Below are 27,718 nucleotides of genomic sequence, written 5' to 3'. Positions count from 1 at the left end.
GGGGGGGGGTCAGTAAGATCTGGGCTGTTCCTGATCAGTGTGGGCTGGGCCCTCAAGCTAGAGAGTTAATCTACTTATCCACAAAGTGCTGAGGAAGATCTGCCCCCCCTACACCTGAACCTTGGGGCAAGATACAGGGGAGAGTCTGTTTGTTGTGGAGAAAGTCAAAATGTTCTCTCACAGGAGTGAGGGGAAGAGGATCCTGCTCAAAACATGGAGGCTCATGTTCCAGTTCTTCTAGAGTGAATTAGCGGAATAGATAAATTTCTGGCCATCTCACTGGAGCTCTCACTCCCTCCCACTGCTCATACAGCAAACACTTCTGCCACTGTTCTCAGGTCAGTCCTCCAGCTTCACCCCACTACCCTTGTGCTGGGTCTTTGTTCTCTGCCCCCAGCTCACCGACACTCCCCTGAGAGAGACCTTGCTGGTAGATATATCCTCAGTTCTTCTCTAGGTTCCGTGGATCCAAAATCTGCTAAGAGACTTGATTATGTTGGTTCTGGGAGGAAGCCAGGAAAGCTTAAAACAGTGCCTGGCTTCTCTCTGCCATCTTGACTGGAAGTCTCATTTTTATTTTTTAACTTAATATTGATTGATTTTTAACTTTGCTCTAAAAAGTCAACATGTCTAACTGCACACAGGCAACTTATTTAAAAATTATTTACATATTAGAATAGTTATTTCCTATCTATAGACTAGAATTAATTTTTGTACTATTATGTGACTCTTTGTATGTTCAGAGCCCCTTCTCAAACAAAAGATTCATAGTAAATAAAGAAGCTTCTATAATTTGCATATCCTCTCTTATTTCTGTACCATGTTTTCTGACTTATATTTTACCACCTCCTTTTATGTTCACCTTTGCATTGAAGTCATCAAATAAAAATATATCAATAAAGAAGTCTTGACTTTCCCATAGAATATGATTGCTTATCCTCTTCCTTCATTTTGACACATGACCTGCAATTCTTCCCATGGTATTCTCTTACAAATGCCCACCACAATTATTGCAATAGATGAAGATCAAATGTGCCATGAAATTGTATTTCTTGTTATCATTGCAATCCAACCCTATTTGCCCTTTCTTTCCATTATGCTACAATATCACAGAAGCAAAATGTTGTTTTGAATCCAGTTCAACTTCAATCAATTGGACAAATAATGATTATGGACAAACTATACACAAACTATTATGATAGAGTTTTACTTTTCACCTTACCATCTTAAGATGTTAGTTTCTTAATCCAATGAATGTTTAGTGTCTACCTATAAGGAGCAACAAAGCATTAGGAACAAAGAGAACTAAAGCAGCTATGGATAGCACCAGTCAAGAATCAGAAAAATAGACTATCACAGTTAGAAATGAACTTGAAAGTGATCTTGATTACACACCCTCCTCATCTTATATATGAGACTCTGAGAGGTTCAGTGACCTGTCTAAAGTCAAACAACAGAGCCAAAATTCAAGCCCCAGTCTCCTGATCTTGGATCTAGAGTTCTTACTTATTCTGGTCTAGTAGCTACAACATATTCAGAGACAAAAGATATCACATTAAGTAAGAGTATTCTGGTAAATGTTTAACAACCAGATCTCTTTTAAAATGCACACGATACACTTTTAAATTGAATCTGATTTATTAACATTTTCTCATCTCTGAAGTCCAAACAATCACCAATACAATAAATCAAGTCATAGTCTACATCTTTTGCAATTTCTGAAGCATATATGCTCATACTGAAAATTTAAACAATCAGTGCTCATGAGTTGGTTCTTTACTCATATTAACCTTGTAGCTCACTGAAAGTCCCCAGAGTTTTTGTTTGATTGTTTGTTTCAAACTGATAAATAACCAAGTTTCCTCAGACTTGTTCTTGTGCAAATAATTTCTTTGAAATTAAATGCAGGCCTTATCATATTAAATTTTTTATTAAATTGAGACTAGAGTTCTAGCATGTAAAAAAGTTTGTTGTTGTTGTTGTTTCTGTTGCTATTGTTGCTGTTGTTGTTAATCCTGATTCCCTCACCCAGAATATTAATTAGCTCTCCCACTTTCATGTGATCCTCCAATTTGATAAGAATGGATTCTTTTTTCTAAGGCATTGATTAAAATATAACAAAAGGGACCTAGAATATAAACCAGGAATTATCCACTGAACCTCATTACAAGTCAACATCAAGGCATTAGAAAATCTCTTTGGATCCAATCATTCAAGCAGGAGGAGTTCATAAACATTTGAGTGGTCATGGGTCACTTTGTCAGATAGAACCAAAGGACCCTTTCTCAGAATAATGTTTTCATATGCAGAAAATAAAATGCATAGAAGTACAAAAGAAGCCAATTATATTAAAATTTAGTTATCAAAATTTAATTTTCAGCCAGCAGTCTTCTCTGACAATGGCCTAATTAATCAATGCTGTTTGGCTATTCTTTTATTCTCTCTCTCTCTCTCTCTCTCTCTCCCTCTCTCTCTCGTCCTTCCTATGTCTTGTAACCTTTTTAATAAATTCTTGTTTTTACCCAGTCTGAATAACGATTCCTCATAGGCAGAATCAAACTCAAGTAGCCAGTGGCTACATTTATGGCGAACCAGCTAGGAGATTCTGTCCACACTGGGAAATTGGATAATTGGATTGAGCTCCATAGGTGAGAAGCAACAAAACTTTTTTTTTGAAATTCTAGATTTTTTTAGAAAAGTAGGAAAATTATTGGACCTCTAGCCCTCCTTCTGGTTTGTGGGGAATCAGCTAAGCAGAATCCATGTGGTGTTTTGCAGTAGCCCTGGTGTGGGCCTGCCCTGTTCAGACTGGCCAGTGTTGGCAGTTCTAAGGTGCATTTGGTGTATACCCCACTGTGAGTAAGGGTTGTTAAGGAATGACGTTTGGTGTATGTCCAATTGACATGGTTGCCTACCTATAAATTAATGAGAATTAAAATATGGGGAGAAAATCCAGTACCAATAGTCCTCCCCTAGCTGTGTGCTTGCTCCTTAGAAGGAATTAGATTTGACAAAAAGTAAATCATCTGAGCTCCTGGAAATTATCTTTGGGTGGTACTCTCTTCTCTCTCTTTGAAAGGCTCTCTCTCATTCTCTGCAGCCCCCACCCTCTTCAGAGGGAGGGGGGAGAGAGAAGGGAAATCTTCCTTTTTAGAACTTTGAAACTCAAACTTATGCCTCAGATGGAATGCATGCTTCACTACAGGAAGGCTAAGACCCCCAAAAAACTTGTTTTGGTTCCATTGTTTAAAATAGGGGACCATGCTTTCTTCCTGGTTTGGGGAGGAGAGGGGGAAATGACCAAGTTATTCTTAGGCTAAAGGTGTTTTTATCAAATCCAACCACCATTTAGCTGGTCTGAGAAAGTCCCACCCTTGGAAGGGAGAAGGAAAATGGGCAGATTGATTGGGAAGCCTCATGGTCAATTAGTTAAGAAAAAGGAGGAAGATAACTTTTTCTGGGACTAGGAAATTCAGATTTTATCTTAAAATAAAGCCTGTGCTAAAAACTAATATTTCTGTAACAGAGTAACTGGATTTGAACTTTATAAAGTTACCTAAGAATGCATTCAATTTTAACTATTGGTTGGCTATTTCAAAATCTTAATTAATATATATATACATATATATGTATATATATATATATATATATATATATATATATATATATATTTATATATATATATATATATGAGGTTCCTCAAGAAATTCTGATTGATCCTAAAAGTTACTTTTTTGGACTGCTCTTAATTGGTACATTCAAAAAATACATATAAAATAAATATATATGTCAATGGGACATTTTCACATCTCTCCACTGGAAAGATGGGGAAATATTTCTATATTCTGAGATCTGTTACTGGCCAGGGTATCACTCTCACCTTGGCAAATTTGATACAAAAGAGTTGTGTCTGTGTCTAAATTCCTGTGTCTTTGTGTGTGTGTGTGTGTGTGTGTAATTCATATCTGAAATATTTATAGTTACCTGGAGTTAAGTGTTACTCCTTTTAGTTAGGGTTTTGAATTTGATTGCTTAAAAAGATTTAATTTATGAAGTTGGGATCTGAGCCTATCCACTTATACCATTTGAAAGTTTGTAAGTGGCAAAGTTTGAAATGATTTCAGGTGTGAGCTAAGACTGAAGGCTGTATTCAACTTAGGTTAATGGAGACTTTAAGGTTTAGTAAATTCACACTCCCTGCCCTCAAGAAGCTTTGAAAAGAGGGTGAGAAGGTCTTTGATAGGAAAAGGTCACCACCTTGTGTTTAAAGAAAGAAGAAACTCTGGGCAGCTAGGTGGCATAGTGGATAAAGCACCGGTCTTGGAGTCAGGGGCACCTGGGTTCAAATCCAGCCTCAGACACTTAATAATTACCTAACTGTGTGGCCTTGGGCAAGCCACTTAATCACATTTACCTTGCAAAAACCTAAAAAAAACTGTCTTAGAGCAATTTAGTCACCTAAGTTTCATAACAAGTCTTGAGAATTTGTGTGTGTGTGTGTGTTATTAAGAAGGAAAATATAATTGGGATAAATTGCATGTCAAAGAATTTGGGAATATTGAATCGTATATAATTTACTGATTTCTTTTGAAAAAGAGATATTGTACTAAGTTTTGTAATCTGATCTGTTTTCATGTTAAATTGATAATTGTCAACAATCTCTCAAGATTTTTGTTGAATAAAGGAAGAAAGTTTGTAATCTTTTTCTCATCATCTATCATATGTTTATGGAAGGGAATATACGTGTGCAAGTATTTATCAGTTATGCGATATTCTTTTGTAACTTTAAAGATATCATATTAATAGTGTTGGTTCTCTTGTGAACATGTAAGCTTTTTGAATACTGTAATGTTAAAGCCCAGAATTCACATGTGATTGTTTTGAAGAGGTGGTAAGGGAAATATCACAATTTATGGCCCCCTTCTGGGATACATCTGTGTATTCATGCATAATATAATGGAAATATTATTTTGTTTAATTTAATAACTCATGTTGTTAATTGACTTGAATGCCTAGTTGTTTTTGATATTGTTTAATTGCACTGGAATCAATAACACATGTTAGAAATTTAAAGTTACCTAAGATGTTCTAATGGTTTTAAAGAATTTTGAAAGTAATCATTTGTATTCTGAAGATGAGTAGTAGTTTGGTTTATGTATAGAAGTTTCTAGCCATATATGTAAACTGGGACTAAACTGTGGTTATTTGCTTTGAGGGAAAAGCACCCATCTATATAATATGAGGAAGATAAAATAATAATGATGATTTCAGAACTTCAGAAAAACCTGGAAAGACTTGAATGAACTGATACTAAGAGAAGTGAGCAAAACCAGGAAAACATTGTATACATTAACAGCAACATTGTATGATGATCAACTATAATGGACTTGCTCATCTCAGCAGTACAATGATGAAAAGACAGTTCTAAAGTACTTGTGATGGAAAATACCAACCACATCCAGAGAAGAAACTATGGAGTTTGAATGCAGACCAAAATTTACTGCTTTCAATAATTACAATTTGTTTCATGCTTTTTGTTTTATTCCTTCTATGGATTTTTTCTGTTTGTTCTGATTCTTCTTTCACATGATACATATGAAAATATGTTTATCATAGTTATAAACTGTATTAGATTGCTCTCTGTCAGGGAAAAGGGGTGGAAAGGGAAGGAGAGAGAAAAAATGTGAAACTCAAAACCTTCAGAAATAATAGTTGAAAACTCTCTTTGCATGTAGTTGGAAAAATAAATTAATTTTTTAAAAAAGATCAAAGAGTAACCTTGGGAGTGACCTTCAGGACCAGACCTATGGTAATTGAGACAAGGACTCATTTGGAAACAATATTATGGAGGATCTAAGATAAAAGTATGTACCCAAGGTATTGTGGAATGCAGCTGGGGTTGGAGGGAGTATTTCTATCTCTGTTCTTGCTTTGAAGCAAATATTTCTTTGTAAAAGTTAATTGATATTAAGAAATATTATGGAATTAGGACAGAGCCTATTGGAGCTTGAACCAATGATAAAATTAAAGTTTCCTACTCCCCAACTTACAGGGTTCCATAAGACCCATGAAGGACAGAGAGAGCAATTTGGTTCTGGGATAATAGGCCAGAACATATTTACTACGTACTTATATGTCTATATTTGGGTTGAGTGACTTGTCCAGAGTCACACAACTACTAGGTTTCTAAGACTAAATTTGATCTCAGGTGCTCTTGAGTGCAGAACTAACTGATGCTCTATCCACTGTCCCTGTACCACATACCTGCCCCATAAGTATATGTAAATATAAAACTAAGTGGATAGAGTATCAACCTTGTAGTCAAGAGGACCTGAGTTCAAATTCAGTTTCAGATACTTGGAACATACTAACTGTGTGGCCTTGGGAAAATCACTTAACTCTGATTGCCTCGCATCCAGGGCCATCCTCAGTCATTCTGATCTACATCTGACCACTGGACCCAGATAGCTCTGGAAAACAAAGAAAGTTTGGTGACTTAGAATAGCACTCCCTCACTCAAATCTAATTCACATATACAACATGGTATCACCTCCCTGATATGTCATGGTCTTCTTTGAGAATGAAGGAAAAACATCATGATAATCATCATCATCATCATCATCGTCATCATCATCTTCTGTATATATATATATATATATATATATATATATATATATATATACACATGTAGTATTTCATCCAATAGAGTATTCATTACTTTATCGGAAGGATTGTCTTATGTTTGTCTTCACATTCCCTGTACTCCTACTATCTTAGGGATCAAATATCAAGTCCTCTGTTGATTTTTCAAGCTTTGCCATCTGAACTCATCCTCCTTTTCTATTCTTTTTATACTTTACTCCCCACTATATACTCTATAACCAGTCTGATCTTCTTACTATTCCTCTCTTTCCCCAGTCCATGTCTTTGCACTGGCTATTCATCATACTTGGAATGATCACCCTCCTTTCTTTTACCCCTTGGTTTCTTTGAAACCTTGGCTTAAATCTGACTTTTTTTTTGCAAGAGGTATTTCTTGAACCCTCCACTTACTAGTGTCTGATATGACCTGCCATTTATACAATATGGGACTTATATGTACATAGTTGTTTCCATATTGCTTTTTCCATTAGAGTATGAGTTCCTTGAGAATAAGGGCTATGGTTTTTACTTTTTTCTGTAGATTCCGCACTTAGTACAGAGCCTACTATATAGTAAACACATAAGAAAAGATTATTGATTAATTGATTGTACCTAGGAGAGTATGGGGAATATAGTAGTATACTGAATGGAAGAAAAGAACCTTTGAAATTTTATTATCTCTTCTTCATTCTTTATATTTTATGCAATAGAATATGCTTTTAAATGTGCTTTTTGCTTTCCTTAACTTTCATCACCAGGCTTAGATCAAATTGAGCTTTACATCAGGAGCATGTTTTTAACAGTACCAAGCCACAATTTCATGTTAACCCAGCTATGATTTCCAACTTATAATCTTGTCTTTCAAAATTTTACTCTTGGTTAAGTTTTTTTGTATATTCACACAGACCTCTTTAGATAATTCCTCTCTCTTTTTTTCCCTTTTTACCTGAATTTCATTGTTGAGAGTCTTCCAAATGTCCAGTATGAATTATCTTCTGGAACATTGGTTTATAGATCCTATCTTTCTTCTGAATCCTATGAAATCTCTACAAAAGTCAAGCAAGTTTATGAACCTCTAGCCTTCTTTGTTCTCTTTCTTTATCACAATTTTTAAAAAGGAAGGTTTCCTGTTATTTTCATCAAAGCAATCAATTCATCATTGTGAAAAATCATACCCAGAATATATTTTCCCTTTTTTTTAGCTAATCTACTTTTGTAGTATGAAATTATTATTAAGACAAATAAAGAAATTATTAGTTACTTGGGAAGAAAAAGAACTAGGCAGATAGCTAGGTAATTTAAGTCCCTCTATCACTATTATATTATGACTGTCAGGGCTGTGATTTCCCACACTCAATTTTCCAGCTCCTCATCTATTTCCTCCATCTGTCCATGTGGTTTTTAGTATGCTCCAAAGAAAAAAAATGCTTCAAAAAATTTTTCACCCAAATGCTTTCTTCTTAATTCTAGATTTCCTCACTTGACTAAATCTTCTTTATATAAACGTTACATCATTCCTATCTTTGTTTTTTTTGCTTCTGCTATTTCTTTTAAGTAAGATATACTCGGGCGGCTAGGTGGCATAGTGGATAAAGCACCAGCCCTGGAGTCAGGAGTACCTGGGTTCAAATCCAGTCTCACACACTTAATAATTACCTAGCCCTGTGGCCTTGGGTAAGCCACTTAACTCTGTTTGCCTTGCAAAAACCCCAAAACAAACAAATAAATAAATAAGATATACTCATTTAAAAGCCATGTTCCAGTCATAGGATTTATCCTCCTGATTCTCAGTAGTAACTGTGACAATTTACCTCTTTATATTAATACCTCTAATTTATTTTGCCTGTTGCTTATCCTTCCTGCATTGTTGTCTGAAGTCATATGAAGTTCTTGAATTTTGTTTCTAGTGTATTTCTGGATGTCTTAATTGCCAGTCTTCTTTCTACATTGTAATCATTCTCTATAATACTTGGCATATATGTAGAATTTTTTCCTTCTCACCCTTTCATTTCAAATTAAAGTTTTTTTGATTAGACTTGTCATACAATAGGAAAATACATCAATCAATCAACAAGCATTTGTAAGCAATTTTTATGGGTTTCACTGTATTAAGTACTGTGGACACTAGTGTAAGGAATAAAACATTCTCTACTCCCTTAATCCCCTGAGAAAGAAGCCTATCAATCCTATGGTTAATCTGAAATCTAAATAGTACTTTCAGACAGAACCTTCTTAACCAGTCATTCAGTTTTTGAATCTACTTTAACTCTTCTCCATTTCTATTAATGGGTGGTTAATGAAAGCACTTGTGTCCCTGTGGTTTTTAGCTTCTTTCACAAGACTTTGTCATTTTTGACAATGCATTCAATCTTCCTCTAGCATCATTATTTGTACCATATGACTCACACAGAAATGGATTATAATCTTCCATTTGAACATATCTTGGGAGGTTCTTCTACATCAATCACTCCACTTCACAATAAGGTATCAGAGTAGGATTTTTGTATGGGATCATAGATTTAGAGCTCTAAGGGATATTAGTGGTTGTCTAGTTCAATTCTATCATTTTACAGATTGAAAAATGAGACACAAAGAAATTTACTTAACTAAGGTCATATAGATGGCAGATGGCAAAATCATGTTTCAGACCCAAGTTGTCCAACTCTGCATAATAATAAAAGACCAGAAAATGTTCATTGATTAATGGAGTTCAAGTTGTTGTGACTGTTGCTTTTCCCACTTTTCCTTTGACTTAAAATGGAATATTTTCAAGCTTAAATTAAAAGTTAAAGACTGATGGGAGAGGAAAAAGATTTTGGTATAGCTAACTACATACCAAAAGAAGTCATATAGAATATGCAAGTTTTTCTAACATACTTGACAGAGATAGAAGATAAAATGCTGTTGACAATTTTTAAAAATCAAGCAACAATTTTAGCTTCTATGCCTAAAGTATGGAGTTTTCTGTGAAAGACCATCAAAAGTTGTGCAAATCATGAAAGTACTCTTAAGTAGCAAGGCTATAAAGTATTTTTGGAATTTTTGTGGAAATCTGGAAGTAATTATTCTTTTGATGTGATGTGTGTGTGTATGTACTTGGATATATATGAATGTGAACATCTTTACATATATATATATATATGAACTGAAGTAAGTAACAGTCAATAAACAAATCAAGCACCTACTATTTATCAGTTACTTTGCTAAGTGCTGGAAATACAAGTAAAGGTATGGCAATCCTTACCCTCAAAGGAAGTTAGATCTATCTGTAGGATAAAAATAAATAAATAAACTACTGCTTTAAAAACATTTGTCCGGGAACACTAATGCATTGTTGGTGGAGTTGTGAACTGATCCAAACTTTCTGGAGAGAAGTTTGGAATTATGTCCAAAGTACAACAAAACTGCAGTCCCTTTGATTCAGCAATCCCATTACTAAGCAGCTAGATGACACAGTGAGTACAGCAACTGCTCTGGAGTATGGCAGACCTGATTTCAAATCTGGCTTCAGATACTAGCTATATGACCTTGGACAAGTTATTTAACCTGGATTGTCTCACATCCAGTACCATTTCCAGTAGTCCTGATTAATATCTGGCCACTGGACTCAGATGGTTCTACAGGAGAAAATGAGGCTAGAGACTCAGCACAGCACTCTCTCCATCAAATCCAATTCGCATACATGTTGTGGCATCATCTCCGCAATGAGAGATTGAAGGACAAACATTATCACCACTATGACTAGGTTTATATCTCTTTGACTTGGAAATAGAAGTGATGCTCAGAAATGGGTAAAGGCTAAACAAGTTATAGTATATGAATTTGATAGAATACTATTTTTTGTAAGAAATAATGAGGGGGGGGGCGGAGCCAAGATGGCAGCATGAAGGCAGCATTTCCCGGGAACTCCTTCCTCACAAACTCAAAAAAAAAAAAGAAACAAATGATGGCTCTAGCCAAAATTTAGAGGGTCAGAACCTACAGAAAGACTGAATGATACATTTTCCCTTTCCAAGACAACTTAGAAATTCCACAAGAAAGGTGTGTTTCACCAGGACCAGGGCTTAGGGAAAAAAAGCTGTAGTAGTAGCTCAGCCCAGCCCAGTGCAGGCCAGAGATCACCAGTTAATAGTTTAAAGGGGTGGAGAGAGAATTCTGCTCCACCAGAATGAGTCTGGAGTGAAGAGCACAGGCCACGGAATCTTCAGCGAGAATCTGGAGAAAGCAGCCTGCACCCCCAGAAATGGTGAGGGAAGTCTGCAGAGATCTCTCTGCTCTCCCTCATGGTAGGACTCTGCTGTTTACCTACACTCAGACCCAGGTTGCAGTTTGGGCTTCCATACTAAGATAGCAGGCTCCCTCCTTAAAGCCCCAGGGCAGAGGGAAGAATGGGGGGACATCTACATATCAAAGCATAGGCAAGAGAGCATAAGACCTTGGAGGACTAAAGGTCCCAGTGGGGTGTCCCCCCCAAAAAAACCCAAAGCCTTGGAAGTGCTGTCTTGGACTGAAGAAATGAGTGAACAACAGAAAAAGAAGAATCTGACCACAGAGAATTACTTTAGTCCCATGGAAGATCAAAACACATACTCAAATGAAGACAAAATTGAAGCTTCTGTACCCAAAACCTCCAAAAGAAATAGAAAATGGTCTCAGACTATGGATGAACTAAAAAAAGACTTTGAAAAGCAATTAAGGAAGATGGAGGAAACATTGGGAGGAAAAATGAGAGCGATGCAGAAAAATCATAAAAACCAAATCAAAAGCTTAGTGAAAGATATACAAAAAAATAGTGAAGAAAATAATATATTAAAAGCCAATTTAGGATTAATGGCAAAAGCAAAACAAAAAAGGCAAATGAGAAGAATACCTTAAAAAGCAGAAGTGGTCAGCTAGAAAAGGAGATAAAAAAAGCTCTCTGGAGAAAATAACTCCTTCAAATGGAGAATGGAACTAAAGGAAGCTGATGACTTTGCAAGAATTCAGGAAGAAATAAAACTGCCAAAAAAAAGCCAAAACATAGAAGAAAATGTGAAATATCTCATTGGAAAAACAACCAACCTCAAAAACAGATCCAGAAGAAATGATTTAAAAATTATTGGGCTATCTGAAAGCCATGACCAAGAGAAGAGCCTAAGAGCCTAGACTTCATTTTTCAAGAAATAATACAGCAAAATTGTCCTGAGATCTTAGAAGCAGAGGATAAAATAGATATCAAGAGAATTCATCAGTCACCTCCTGAAAGAGATCCCAAAAGAAAAACTTCCAGGAATATTATAGTCAAATTCCCAAACTCCCAAATCAAAAAGAAAATTCTAAAAACTTCCAGAAACAAACAATTCGACTACTGAGGCTCCATAGTTAGGATTACACAGGATCTGGCAACATCTACATTAAGGGCTTGTAGAGATTGGAATATGATATTCCAGAAGGCAAAAGATCTTGGTTTTCAACTGAGAATCAGCTACCCAACAAAACTGAGCATCATCTTTCAGAGGAAAAGATGGATTTTTCAGTGGAACAGGGGACTTTCAAGCTTTCCTATTGAAACAACCAGAGCTGAACAGAAAGTTTGATCTCCAAGTACAGGATTCTGGTAAACCATAGAGGGGGTGGAAGAGAAGGACTAACTATGAGGAAATTGATGATATTGAACTGTTTGTATTCCTGCATGGGAAGAAGATATTGATAACTCATATGAACTTTTTCATTTATAAGAACGGTTAGAAGGATCCTATAGAGACACGACATAGGAAGGAGTAGAATATAATGGTATAATATAGTAAAAAGATGGAGTCGATAGGTAATAAAAAAAAGTACTGGGAGGAAGGAAAAGGAGATGAAGAAGCTAAGAAATTTCACATGAGAGTCAAGAAAAAGTTTTTTCAATGAAGTGGAAAGGGGGAAGGCAAGGGGAAATGAGTGAGCCTTCATTCTCATCAGAAATGGCTCAGAAAGGAAATGACATACACACTTAATGGGGTGAGGAAATCTATCTTACCCTAGAGAAAAATAAGAAGAAAGGGACTGTGGGAAAAATATTGAAACAGCTTCTCTGGTGGACTTATGATAAAGAAAGCAACTCACCCCAGAGACAGAGCCATTGATATCTGAACACAGACTGAAGTACAATTTTTTTTCTCTCTCTCTCTCTGTTCTTGAGGTTCCTCATCTTCTTTTGGGGGGGAGGGGATTTATGTTTATTCTTATGTTTACTCTTATAACATTCAATTTACATCAATGTATGGCATGGAAACAATGTAGAGACTATCAGACAGCCTTCTGTGGGGAGAGAGGGAAGGGGCGGGGAAATTGTAGAATTCAGAGCCTTGCAAAAAATGATGGGTACATATTACTTTTGTATATAATTGGAAAACAAATAAAATGTTTAAAATGAAAAAAAAAAACAAAAAGAAACTGTTAAGATAAAAAAAAATAAATGCAGAAAATAAAACCTAAAAAAAAAAGAGAAAGAAATCATGAGCAGCCAGAATTCAGAAAAGCCTGGAATGATTTGTATGAACTGATGCTGTGTGAAGTGAGCAGAAGCAGGAAAACATTGCACACATTAAAAGCAATATTCTGATATGATCAACTATGATGAATGCAGCTCCTCAAAGCAGTTCACTCACAATAGAGAGACCTGTTTTGGAAGATGCTATTCACATCCCAAGAAAAACCTATGACACCTGAATTCAGAGAAAAGCATACTATTTCATTTTGTAAAATTTCTTTTATGTTTTTTCTTTTTCATGTTTTCCCCTAAGCACTAATTTTTTCCACAATATGACTAATATGTAAATATGTTAAACATGATTGTACATGTACCACCTATATCAGATTAATTGCTACCATGAGGAGAGAAGAGAAAAGAGAGGGGTAGAAAAAAATGTGGAACTCAAAAGCTTGCAAAAGGATGAATATTAAAAACTATCTTTGCATGTAATTGGAAAAAATAAAATAAAAACATTTGTACTGAAGAAAAGCATGATAAACCCATGACAAGATGAGTCACAAATTTTTTTATTACCCTTCCTAAGTATTAAACTTGGTTTAATGAAAATGTTGTCAAGAGGATGGATTGAAACAGTGCAGGATTGTTTTTTAATCTATAAATGAATTTCCAGGTATCAGAGAGGCTAAAATTAAAGAGGGAGTGTTTGTGAATCCTCAGATAATGGAAGAGACAAAACAGAAAGCAATTATATGGAAGTCACTTTTTAAAGTGTCAAAAAAGTTTTGGGATACTACAAGGTAAAAACCTAGTACAAATTTGTCAATGAATTTCTTAAAGCTTATAAAGCTAAAGGAAGTCAAATCACTCAAAATCCATTTCTTGAATTCATTTTTGGAATTTTGTCCAAACAGACAGATTATAGAAATGGTAAGCACAGAGAATATTTCCATCAGGAAATCTCCACAATAGAAAATTGAAACCGGAACAAATAGAACACAAGCATGTTGATTGATTATGCTTAATTACTGACTAAGGATATTTTACAAGTGAAATACAATCACTAGCAATCTGTAGGTGAGTTAAACTAGCACAACTCTGCTTAATCATTATAAAAATGATTTTTAAAAACATAATACTATGACTTGGGTGAAAATAATGGTTGATATACATATTCTGAAGATGTATTTTATATCATTATTTATAAACAATGCTTAATCTACTTTTAGGATCTTAAAAACCTAAATGTTGTCATTTTTGTATAATCAGAGGTAAATAAGTAAATTTATTTTCAATATCACATGGAACTTTTTCAAAAAAAAGATTATTTTTTTGCAAGGAAAATGGGGGAGGGGTGGTAAGTGGCTTGCCCAAGGCCACAGAGCCAGGTAATTATTAAGTGTCTGAGGTCACATTTGAACTCATGTACTCCTGACTCCAGTGCTCTATCCACTGCGCCACCTAGCCACCCCTAAAGAAAAAATTATGTTTTAAAATATAAAATATTCAAATGTTGAAAGAAATATTTAATGTACTTTGCTGACCCTTACACCACTGAAATCATAATTAATTTGAATTGAAATTAATCAAAATTAAAATAAGAAAAAGATAAAGACTAATGAAGTGAAAAAAGGAAAAAATAAGTGACCATTTTAAAGAGAATTATAACTGTCAAACAACTTAGTATGAGATATAGTTATGAGATATAGTTAAAGCAATTCTAAAAAATAAATTTTCTATATCTAAATACTAAAAAAGAAAATAATTCATGTTCATGATATTTAAAATATAATCAGCAAATAATCTTCAAATAAACACAAAAATAGGAATTTTAACAAGTGAAAGATATATTTAAAAAACAAATAATTATTAAACTATTAAAAAGCAGAATTTCAAAAGATCAAAAAATTCAATAAACTATTAACTAATTTTATTTTTTAAGAGCAAGAAAGAACCAAATTACCAAGATTTTTTTTAAAAAGTTACTATTCACAATGAGTGAAGAGAAAGAAAAAGTATTAAAAAAAACCCTGAAAACGTGGGTAGATAAATACCTATAAAATTCTAAAATATCCCAATTAAAACAATAGGAAATAGAAAATCCAGATTACTCATTCTAAAAAAGAAAAGTCAAATAAGTCAACAGTGACCTTACAAAGAAAATCATTTTTGTTCAGTTGGATTTATGAATGAGTTCTGCCAAATACAAAAAAGAAAAATTTTTCCTACATTAAATAAACTATTTGCAAAAATTCAAAAAAGATCATGAAAATACAAAATTTTTCCATGAACTAAATAAGGTTCTGATGCCCAAAGTGGGAAGGGATAGTATAGATAAAAGGAATATAACTAATAAAATGTTGCAAAATATTAAATGAAATGTTGGCAATGAGATTTGCAAGTATTACAAAAGAAGTATACAAAAATATGCATTGAATCGATTTATAAAAGGGCACTTCAACATTAAGAAATAGAATAATTTATTATATAACAAAAATGCCTATTTTATTAATAACTACTAAAAGATCATTGAAATGCAACACTAATTTATGCTTAAAATCTAATCTATGCTAAAATCATGAAGGACACATTTCTAATATGGTTTAAATCATTTATTTAAGAGGAAGAGTTAATATTATTTGTACCACAGAGCTCATGAAAATTTTCCCAATAAATTCAGGGTAAAGTAAAGATTTCATGCATCTTATTTTTTTTAGCAATGGTAGAAAAATTAGCTATAACAATTTAAAAAAAGAAAAGGAATTAAGACAATAGACATAGGTAAAGAGTAAATCTATTTCCTGATAATATGATGATTTGCTTAGAAAACTCTGTAGAGTCAATCAAAAAAATTAAAACTAATATCTTTAATATAGTAGATTAACAAACAAATCTATAAACTAATTAACATATCTACATATGATGATCAAAAATCATAAGGAAGAAATAGGTGGAAAATTCATTTAAGAGATTAATGAAATGTCTTAAATATCTTGATATCAATCTGCCAAAACACAAAGGATTTATATAAATATATAAAATAATTTTTACAGAAATAAAGGTATATCTTAATAATTAGAGAAATAGTCAGTGTTCATTGTTGGACCTCAGCAATATGATTATAAATAGATTATAATTTCATTCCTATGCAAAATTGATACTTTAGTTTATTATACAAAATAACAGAAACTCATATGGAAAAAAGTACAAGAAAATCAAAGTAAATGATGGAAAGGAAAAGAAGAAAGAGGACTTGGAATGATCATATCTCAAACTATGCTACAAAACAATAATTATCAAAACTATTTGGTCATAAATATATTTGAAAAGTGCTGATCTCATCAATATTGGAACTCCTTCCACCAAAATATATTAAAACCTCTCTTGTAAATTAATAGATAAATCCTATAGAATTGCCTGGGTTTCAAAAACATTAAATGATTTGCCCATGGTCCCACAGACAATAAGTGTAAGTAGAAGAATTTAAATTCCTTCTTCATGAATCCACAATTCTAACAATTGTTCCATGCTGTTTATTTTTGTCAGGCATTAATTTTTTTAAAAGGTAGATCAATTAAAATAAAGTAGATCAATGGAAAATTAAATAAATAAGATTTAGAAACAAATATGTGCCACAGTATAATATTAGATAAGCCCAAGAACACAAGTAGGTGAGCCAACACAAGAAGTACGGAAAAACTGATGCACTTTGGAAGAAAACAGTTTTAGACAAACAACTTATACCATATACCACAATAAATTCCAAATAGATAAATGAGCTAAACATAAAAAAATTACACTATAATTTAATGATGCTAAAACTTTTGAGAAGATAGGAATTTATTCAAGAAATGCAAAGACTGTTCAACATTAGGAAATATTAGCAAAATTGAACACATAATAATTGTCCATTTTATTAATAAATACATAAAAGATCATTGAAAATATTATGCTAATTTATTTTTAAATTTTTTAAAACATTAAAAACATAGGAATGAAAGGACATTTTCTCTATATGATCAAACTATTTCCTTAAAATGAAGAGCTAATATTATTTGTAATAGAACTTCGGGAATCTAAAGCTCTGCATAGTTTCATTGAAGACATCTGCCTCTACTTCAAAAGATCACAGAAGTTAAATTTCAAGATGAATTCTAGCACTTCCTAATCACCAAATTATTTTACAGGTAAGGAAACTAAAACCTCAAAAGACAAAATGACATGATCAAGTAACTAGAAGAGACCTTTCTTTGAAACTATAATTCCTACATTTGGCATTCCCCTTTGCTCACCTTTGCACCATTTTCATTTCCAGGAAAATTGAACATCATAGTGTTGGTCCAACAAAACACTCTGAATTCTATAATATCTTCCTCCAATTGGATTGCAAACTGATACCTGCCAAGAACAATCAGGTAGGAGACATGATGTATTTATCTGTGAAGACCTTCCAGTCTAATTGTCCCTTCTAAAAACTGCCTTTTGTCTGTTGTCTACTATGCAGCTCGTTGATTTTCTAACCAGACCTCATAATTAAAACTAAAACTAAAACTCTACTAGGTCCATGAAGGACCCCCCCACAACTTCTATAACTTTCCAAAGCTACCCATTTCCCTTCCTCACACCACTACCATCAGTACTGGTGGATGGGTAGTGGGCTTGGAGAGATATTCAAATGCTCTATTTAGTGGACTGGAAGTGTTCACTTGGAATTCTATCCATACTTCCTATATACCCAAATTAAGTCAAGCATTTCACAAACATTACTCATTTATGGTTCTGTAAGAGTGAGAATGGAATGGAATGTGTCCCAATTGTCAGACATAATTAAAAGTGGACCAATACAGGTTTGATAATCTTAAAAGAGAAAACAGATTTGAGTAGAAATTCTATGAATTGCTCTTCAGTTTCTACCATGTGTTCCTGCTTTGTCTTTTACTATTTCACTCAGAGGTTCAATAGCTGTGAGACCTTGGACAAGTTACTTTACTTCTGTTTGCCTCAATTTTCTCATCTGTAAAACAATAATATAACCTACTTTGCAGGTGACTATGAAGGCAAATGAAACACTTAGCATAGCACCCCAAACATAGTAGATGCTATATAAATGGTAGCTATTATTTATTATTATTATCATCATCATCATCATCATCATCATTATTATTATTATTACTCTTCATGACAATTTGGATCAGTCTACTTTACTTCCTGATTTTCCTCCTATCACCTTTTGATAAATTCCTGGAAGTGATTTGAGAGAACATTCCCAGAGTGACCACTAATGATGCCAATCTCAAATCATCTGCAGCATTTACCCTTCTTTGTTCCTTCCTCCTTCTGTCTTCTCCTAAAAGTTTCTCTTTTCTGGTTCTTTTCCTAACTTTCTACCATTTCCTCTCTCCTCCTTCTACTGCTCCTCTACCCTAAATGTACTCACTTCTCCAGGCTCTGTCCTTGGTCTTCTTCCTTTTCTACATCATGCATTAGTAGCCATTATTTCAGAAAACTTCAACTATTCACCTCCAAGTACACTTCTAATCTGCATGTCTAGTCTTCTTTCTTTGAGTTTTCAAATATACATTTCCTACTAGTGGATAATTTCAAATTCTATTTAGTAACTGAAAAGTGTCTCCTACAAAATTGAATTAACCGTGCAATCCCCAAAGAGAGCTTCTTTCTGACTTCCTGATTTTTTGTTGAGCATACCATCCTCCTAATCTCCCAAATCTTAAAATCATGATCTTATTTTTCCAAGTCTTTGTCTCTCATATCAAATTGTCTTCAATTCCTGTAAATTTTACTTCAATGTGCCTTCATCTACCCCTCCTTAACATTCCCACTGTTGTCTGCTTCAAGTCTTTATGAATTTTTTCCAATCTAATATAATAGCATCCTAACCAGTCATATTGCTTCCAGTTGTTATCCCCTTCTAATTCACCCATAAACTACTATCAGAGTAATTTACCTCACTACAGTTCTAATCATATCACTCTAAACAATATCCTTCAATGGTACCCCATTGTCTACTCATAAAATCATAAATAAAAATAAATAAAATTTAAAATTATATAATAGCACAAATTAATAAATTTAATATTTTAATACGCAATTGATATTTAAAATTTAAATAAAGATATAATAAATGAAAAAGTCATAAAATAATATTCAAAACTTTGATCTTAACCTAAATATCCAGACATATCTCTTACTCTATTTCATGTATCCTATCCTTCAATAAACCAGACTTCTTCCTGCTACCCAAGCCTGATCTTCACATTCATGCTTCTTGACCATACAAATGTTATTCTATATACCTGAATATCCTCCATACCTATTCAGATTCATTGAATTCATCATTAACTAGCCAACATTTTCTTTCTTCAGTAAAATGTTCTGAACTCCTCCCTATGAGAAGTAATTTTTCCCTTCAACCTTAGTTTTAGCACTGAAATCTTATCAAATTCTTTTATGGTTGTTTTTCCGATAGACATCATCATTCTACCAACATAATAATGTCAACAGCAACATTTTTAGGGAGGATGCTTAAACCCAATATAATCCTAATTTCTCCTAAATAGAGTTAAGGATGGCTTCCAGAATGAAGAAGTATAATCAAAATACCTTATTTAAACACTTGATGTACATGAATGACATCAATCTATACAATTTTTCCAAAACCAAAACAAACAACTAAAAAATCACATAAGATAATTCCTTCATTGCGTGACATCTGTGTTCAATGCTATAAAAATGTCCTTTGGAGTTGATTAATATACAAGAAAAGCTAGAGACTGGATACTTTGACCTTAAATCCTAAAGTCATATTTAACTGATGAAAAGGCAACACTTATTCCTTGGACTCTCAAGTCCAAATCACAGTCAAGTCACAGAGGAAGTCATGTCTGTATACATTAAGAGATGTATAACACATATTCAGCAGTTTATACCTATACTACCCCAGTCTTTGTGTACACATATAGATATATAAAATAGACCACAGTAGATTTGGAAAGCATTCTACCAAAAATCCATAAAATATTAACAAAACATAGGGCTCATCACCTGAAAGCAACTATAGAAATATTAATGCCTTCACCAAAAAAGGGGGAAAGAATTAATAGACATTCTTACAGCATATACTAAATGAGCAAAAAATAAATAGAATATGTTTGAAACAAGGAGACATCACTTAAGGCCAATAGCAGGTACATGACATTGAATTTGGCAAATGTAACTGAACACAGTTTACTTCCAGATGGAAACTATGAAATGGCTAAGATCCAAAAATGGAATGAAAATATCCTCCATAGGTGATATCTTCATGAACTTAACTAACAATATGTTTACAAAGGAGTTTAGAACAAATAGATGACTCATGCAGATTTGTTTCTAGAAATGGAAAAGGTTTATGATGGGAATTGAGAACCTGAACACTGCCACCAGAGATTATAGAAGGGTTAACTTTAAGGAGTCCAGAGCAAATGATCAATGAAGATTATGCAAGGAACAGAAACTGGACAACATAGTTGGAAAACATAGCTGAAGGCTGCAAAAATTTATCATCTATCAAATAGTGAGACATGATATGGTAACTGGAATTACACATCAGAAGTTCCCTATCATTCATGAACTAACAGATTAAAAATCTACATACTATATATAGTAACAGGTATAATGGGTATTGGATCTTTGGTTTCACTGGTACAGAGAAGTCCCTAAAGAGGAAATCCTTTTTACCAAAGCAGGTCAGCACATTCTCTGTAACTTATAGTCTTAGACAGTTGCCTAGAGCTCTAAGAAATGAAGGGATTTGATCAGGATCACACAGCCAGATTGTGTCAGAGACCTAATTGGAACCCAGATTGTGTTAACTCTCTCTATTGTACCATATTGCCTCAGTCAAAGAAACAGACCTAGAAATATCCTTAGGAACTGAATAAAACTTTACATTTTATCACATACCATTATCATACCAAATTGTTGCCTGGAAATAACTGATTCATAAAAGTTTAAGAAAAATATTTTAATAGATGCAGATAAAGCAAATTTTGAAGCTACTAGAAATGCAAAACTTTAAAAAATGTGAAGACCCATCAGAAGTAACAGACATTATATGTGAACAGGATAGGAAAGATGTATCATCCTCATCATCCTTTCTGCTATTTCAATTCTATCTAGAGCAAGTCTGTAAGAAGATGAACACCTTAAGAATCATATCAAGATAGTGATTTGTTCAAGGACCATTTCCATCTGAACTCCATTGAACAAGATGAGAACGATTTTTTTCCAAAATAATATAATAGTTTTCATATTATGGTGTAGCTACCTGTTTTTCTTCCTACCTTCCTACTTTTAAGCTTTGCAAAAGCATTTTGTATACCTATATAATCTCATTTCTTATGGTATTGTATATACTTCAAGAGTGATAATCAAGTCTTTATCACTTTTGCATTTCCCATTGCACACTATAATGTGCTGATGATTTTAGACTATGTTATTGAACTTTGTTGCTCACACATTTAGGAATCAGATATAGACAAGTAAAATTTTTCCCAGTTTATACTGGAAGACATTGAGATGTGCAGATCTTTTCTGAAATCATACTTGTTCCTCTGAAGGTCTATGGATATACAATGGATCAGATAGAAGTCTTAATTATTTTAATGCTAGTATGGACAAAAACACTATTAATTTGATAAAGTATATATGTCCCCATCATCCTACCTACTATTGTAGTTGTATCAAAGATACTTTTGGTCAACTTCTAGAAGATGAACTTTTATTATAATACTTTTAGTCAATTGCACAAAAACTATTTTATCTATCAGTGCAATAACTAGCACATAGCACATGAAATACAAAATAATAATATCAGTATAGCAAGAGAGGAGTATGAGACTCAAAATTATTAAATGATTTGCCTATGTGATATATAATGACATAATTGCTAAGTCTCAAAGGCAAGAGTCAAACCTTTCTTTTCTAATTCTATCTAGCTTTTGCAAAAATACATTATGAATGAAGTGAGATAAACAAAATAATCAAGATCACATATGATTAGAAAATAAGCTACATCAGACATGAAGGAAGAATGAGGGAACAAATAAGTTGTGCATTGGTACATCTAGGATAGTAAAAGAATGAGAAGGCTTCCATATGTTGGTGGTTTTGATATGGAAATTTATCAGAATCATTGAATTTTGGAGTTGGGAAAAAAACCTTTATTGTTACCTATTTCAACTTAGATGTGAAAAAGAATTTCCTCTTAAACATATCTGGTTATTCAGTTTTTCCTTAAAGTCGCCAAGTGAGGAGGAACCAATTATCACCAGATATAGTTATTTCTTCTTTTAGATAACTCAGTGTTTGGAAATTTTTTTCCCTTTAATTAAGACTAAGTTTAATTGGGGGGGGGGTTGGGGGGGAGGGCAACTGCCACCTGTTATTACTTGTTCTGTCTACTCTATCCAAGCAAAATAAATCTAATCTACCTTCCTTATGACAAGCATTCAAATACTTGAAGACGCTAATCATATCCCCTTAAATCTTCTCTTCTTCAGGTTAAACACCACAAAGTTCTTCAACTGGTACTTTCTGCCATGTACTCCAGGTCCTTCAACATGCTGTTTGATTTCTTCTGGATGATCTTCAATTTATCAATGTCCTTGTAGAAATGAAGTGCCAAGGAAACGTGTCATTTTGATTCTTTTTAACTTGTATTGAATTCCTCAGTTCAAATCAAGCCATTGACTCATTGAGTTGGCAATTGAGGTCTGGCTGTTATTTTTAACTCAGACACATGACTGTCCCAACAATTCCCCCTTATATTTCACTTGAGAGGTTGACTTTTTGAAACTAAGTATAAGATTTTACATTTATCCTTATAGAATTTCACTTTGAGATTCAGACCAGTACTCCAACTTATTAAGATCTCTTTGAATACTGATTTTATGTCTAGTGCTTTAGCTACTCCTTACAGATTTGAGTTAAATGTATATTTAAAAATCATGCAATCTTTGCTTTTATCCAAATCATTGATAAAAATCTGTGGGGTAAAAATAGAGCACAGTTCCTTTGTACACACCATTGAAAAACTCCTTTCATGTCACTATTGAACCCTTAATGATTGTTCTTTGGGTAGAGCCATTCATCTAGTTCCATTGTACTTTGTCTAAGCTCAATGATTATAAGTCAAGTTCACTTAGCCTACTGTTTGCAGAAGTTATTCACTTGCCTAAAAATTGGAACATTTTTCCTTCTCCCATCCCATGACACTTTACTTGTTTCCATAATCAAAAATCAAGCAGTGGATATGTAGCAATCATATCTCTTATTTCTCTCATAATTATAATAATTAGTATTTGTCAGATACTGTGCTAAAAACTTTACAATTATTATCTCATCTGAACCTCATAAAAACCCTGGAAGGTTGACAATATTATCATACCCATTTTAAAAATGAGGAAATTGAAACAAACAACGATTAAGTAACTTGTCCAAGTCACAGAGATAGCTAGTAAGTGTCTGAGATCAGATTTGAACTCAGGCCTTCCTGCCTCTAAGTACCATATTCTATTTATTATACCACTTTGTTGCCCTTGCTGCCACCTAGCTGCCCAACACGTTCTTTCAGATCCATAAATTGTCATTCCTTTGCCAGTGCAAATGTGACCTGAACTTTTCTAGGGCATCTTGATACTCTCTCACTGTCTCCTTATCAACTTGAGGATCAGATTCCACTAACCAAATTTAATCTTTCCTTTCTTATACAAAATCTGTTTGCCTGGCAGGCAAATTAGAAGAAAGTGTGAAATTGAGAAGTTCAGCCATCTTTCCAATATCTGTTATCTTGGGGAGGGGGGAGGAGGGAGAGGGTCACAGATAATAATCATAAAATCATAAAAGATAAGGAGATATCAAGGGACTGGAATCTGCACAGCCACACTTCAAAAATGACAGATTCTCCAAATTGCTATACAGGCAATAGCAATCAAGTCTTGATTTTGAATGTTAATGAATTATATCTGCTTTTTTTCTTTTCTTTTAAAATTTCTTTTGCATAATCTGAATCATTTGGGCAATTTTGGGGTATGGGGTTTCTGTTTAAATAGTTAGATATTAATGACAGTTTGCTCATGTTTTGGGTTTTGCAGAGTTTCAATATAATTAGAAACTTAAATGTTAGAAAGCATCATTTATGTATACAAATGAAAGGTAAGATTCTGGAACACTCTACTTGAAAGGATGACATCTAATGAAGAATAAAAACCCAGAGTTCTTTCTTAAAGTAGACTCTTCATTTCTAACTGTCCATTGCTTGTTTCTTAGAAAGCAGATACAAAATTTGTCATTCTATATTAGTCTGAGAATTTCTAATCAAAATACAGAGGCTGAATCTAAGCATCAAGGCCAAATTCAATAACAAAGAATATGGCTGTTACATGATTTTTTGTTTTGTTTTGTTTTGTTTCAGATATTGCCTGCACCAGACCAGCAAGGTATACACTATATGTGATCTCAGGATAGAAAAATTGAAGATTTATGCAGCAAATATTAGTAAGAATCTGGAGTTTAGGAAAACATGCAGTTGCTTCTCTCTGCTCTTATTGCCCATGAAAAAGCATTTAATATGTTCAACTACTCAAATTTATATGGACCCTTAAGGGTAGGTGTAGACAATGGAGATCCACATATACAATTCTTTTCATTGTCAATAGAGGTTGCATATCTACTTCTCATTCATTGTCCTGTGCCCTTTGTTTTATACATTTATATATGTATGTATGTTGTGTGTACGTACTATGCACATGTTCCCAGTGGTGAGAGTGGTAGCCACGGGTCAATAGATATTTTTGACATAATATATTTACTTTGTTTTAAAATCATATATTTTATTATACTTATTTTATATGTGATCTAAATCTATAATAAAATATGTATCATATTTATATATTATATTATATATCATATTTATATATTGCATTTTATTACAATTTTATAATGAACCTGAAATATCTATGGTCCCCTGGCTACTATCCCAATGTCTATTAATGTTCCAGGGCCCCACAAAATCTTAAAGGAATGGTCAATGCAAACTTTCCACCATTTCTCATATCCTCAACTACCTCTTCCTCCTTTACCACAGACCTTTCCATATTATTACCTTTCTATTTTAATATTTTCAGGGGAAATTGTTGAAAATTTTCACAATTGATCTCAGAAAGATAAAGTGGTGATATGGAATAAGCAGAGTAAAAAGAAAAAGAAATATGGTATTGCACTCTCCAGTCCATTGTGTTGAATTTCAGTTGCAGTTTGTTAACTAAAAGAACCTGTGTGTGATGCACCTTCTATTGTCTGTTTTTTTTTTTACCATTGTACATTTAATGTAATCTATAGCTTCAAAGTCTTAAAAATGAATAATATAGCAAAGGACACACTTTTATTAAGAAGGCAGAAAATTAGAAATATGCATTTTCTGATGATTTTTTGAGTTTGCTAATCATGTAAGTCACCTAAGAATTAATTTAATATACAGAACAGTTTGAAAAATGTGTTTATTATCTGACAACTATACTTAGAAAGGGCATTTACCAAATTTTTGACTGCAGTGATTATTATTTTTTGTCCACAATAACTCTTGAAGACCATCAACTTTGTCAAAGAAAATAGCATTGTATTAGTGAGTAAAGTACCTAATGTACAAAAATGAGAGATCTTTGAAGTGTTAAAGCATGAACAGATTCTAGAAATTTGGCTCAGATGGACAAACTATACAGGATCTCCCTAAAAGGTAGATTGTTTTTTCCTGTAAGTCTATGCAATTATTCACAGATAACAACGCATGTTCAGGTGTCTAGCACCTTACAGCAATACAAAGAGAAACTGGCCAAGCACAGGAGTACATGGTGATTTCAGAATGGGGATTGTCAGTTGGTTTTTAAAATAAAGATGATCATCATAGTGACAGATTTCATGAGGAGCACATATATTTCAAGCTTCTCTTCTAGTGTATTTAATTAGCTAAATGCAGCACCCCCACAGATTTTTTTTTTGCACTGGTAGTTGCTCTGTTTCCGGGTAAAGATGTGAATTTGAAATCTCAAGGCTTTTGTGTTTTATGCTTTTTAGTGAGTGGTTTTCTTTCCCCATAGAGCAGCACCATTTTAGCTGAATGTATAAATTGCAATTGCCTGTAGGTCTTGATGCAATAGTAGTGCCATATGTTCTCTTCAGTCAGCAGTAGGAATTCCAGGAAGGGGGGAAAAAACAACCTTAAGTTGTGCAACAGAACTCTACAGCTGTGGCTACAAGCCGAGACAACAACTGGAATATTATACATGATGCCCGGGACACTGCAGCAGTTCTCATCCTCTCCCAGAAGGCTGCTGAATATTATGTACCATTTAACAGAGAAATCTCCCTGCATTCAGCAAGGTTCCATTACAGTCTACAAGCAGGTGTGGCAACTCCTAGTGATTTGCTATTATATTATTTCACATCTCGCATCTCCAAAATATTCTCCCATTCTGACCCTCACAGGTGTGTGTGTGTGTGTGTGTGTGTGTGTGTGTGTGTGAGAGAGAGAGAGAGAGAGAGAGAGAGAGAGAGAGAGAGAGAGAGAGAGAGAGAGACTCCCACAACAATGACTGGGACACACTGATCAGTTTTCATTACTGATTGTTCAATAGCCCTCAGATTAATTAGCATTAACGGTATATAAACTCAGCAGGCACTTTAGAATTTCATCCAATTGTGCTTTCAGCTGTAAAATAGATACCTACACATCCTTTACTCTAACAATCTCCATTCTCCCCGCCTCTACCATCATCACTGCACCACATCCTCTGTATAGGACATGTCTTTGTTATCCAATGTATGAGCACCATCAGCTTACTTCACACAGAAAGACTCGACAAGGAGTTGCATTTTTCAATGGCAGAATCTAATGGAAACAAATTCAGTCCAAGGGTCAATTATGGGCTTATTTTCATATTTATGGACTGAGTACTTCCCCCCAAAAGACGTTAATGATAGCCTAAAGGACAGGCTAATCAAAACAACTGCTACTGAATGGAAAGAAACGGAAGGAAAGCACCGCTGTGAAACTCTACCCACCCCCTCCCCACATTGAATTGTTACATTCTGTACATTCTTTTTTCCCCTCCTGATCGTTCCCTAAATGAACACTTTTTAAAACTCTCTTAGGAAAGTCAGTGTTTTAACAATCCTTATTATTTCTGATTCTACCCCCCAAAAAGTAGTAAGTGATCAGTTCTAGAACCTAGAGGAAAGGGCACTGTGATACTAAAAGACACAGGTTGAGATAATAGTTCTAATACCTACTTGCTTGACTAACCTCCAGAAAAGTGAAAAGAGCTCTGGGTTTGTAGTCTCAGGATCTAGACTCTCTTTGAATTTGAATACAGTCAACATATCTAAACCTCAGTTGACATGGGGATCATGGATTTATTATTTAACTAAAGCTGGTAGGGACCCCAGGAGTACTTAAGTCTAACCTCTTTCTTTTATAGATGAGGAAACTGAGGCTCCGAGAAATCAAAATATTTGTCCAGAATCTCACTCATGTTCAAAATGATTTGAAATCAGAGCACCTAATTT

Source organism: Macrotis lagotis, chromosome X, assembly GCF_037893015.1.
Source record: "Macrotis lagotis isolate mMagLag1 chromosome X, bilby.v1.9.chrom.fasta, whole genome shotgun sequence".
NCBI lineage: Eukaryota > Metazoa > Chordata > Mammalia > Peramelemorphia > Peramelidae > Macrotis > Macrotis lagotis.
Note: the sequence above shows the minus strand (reverse complement) of the source record.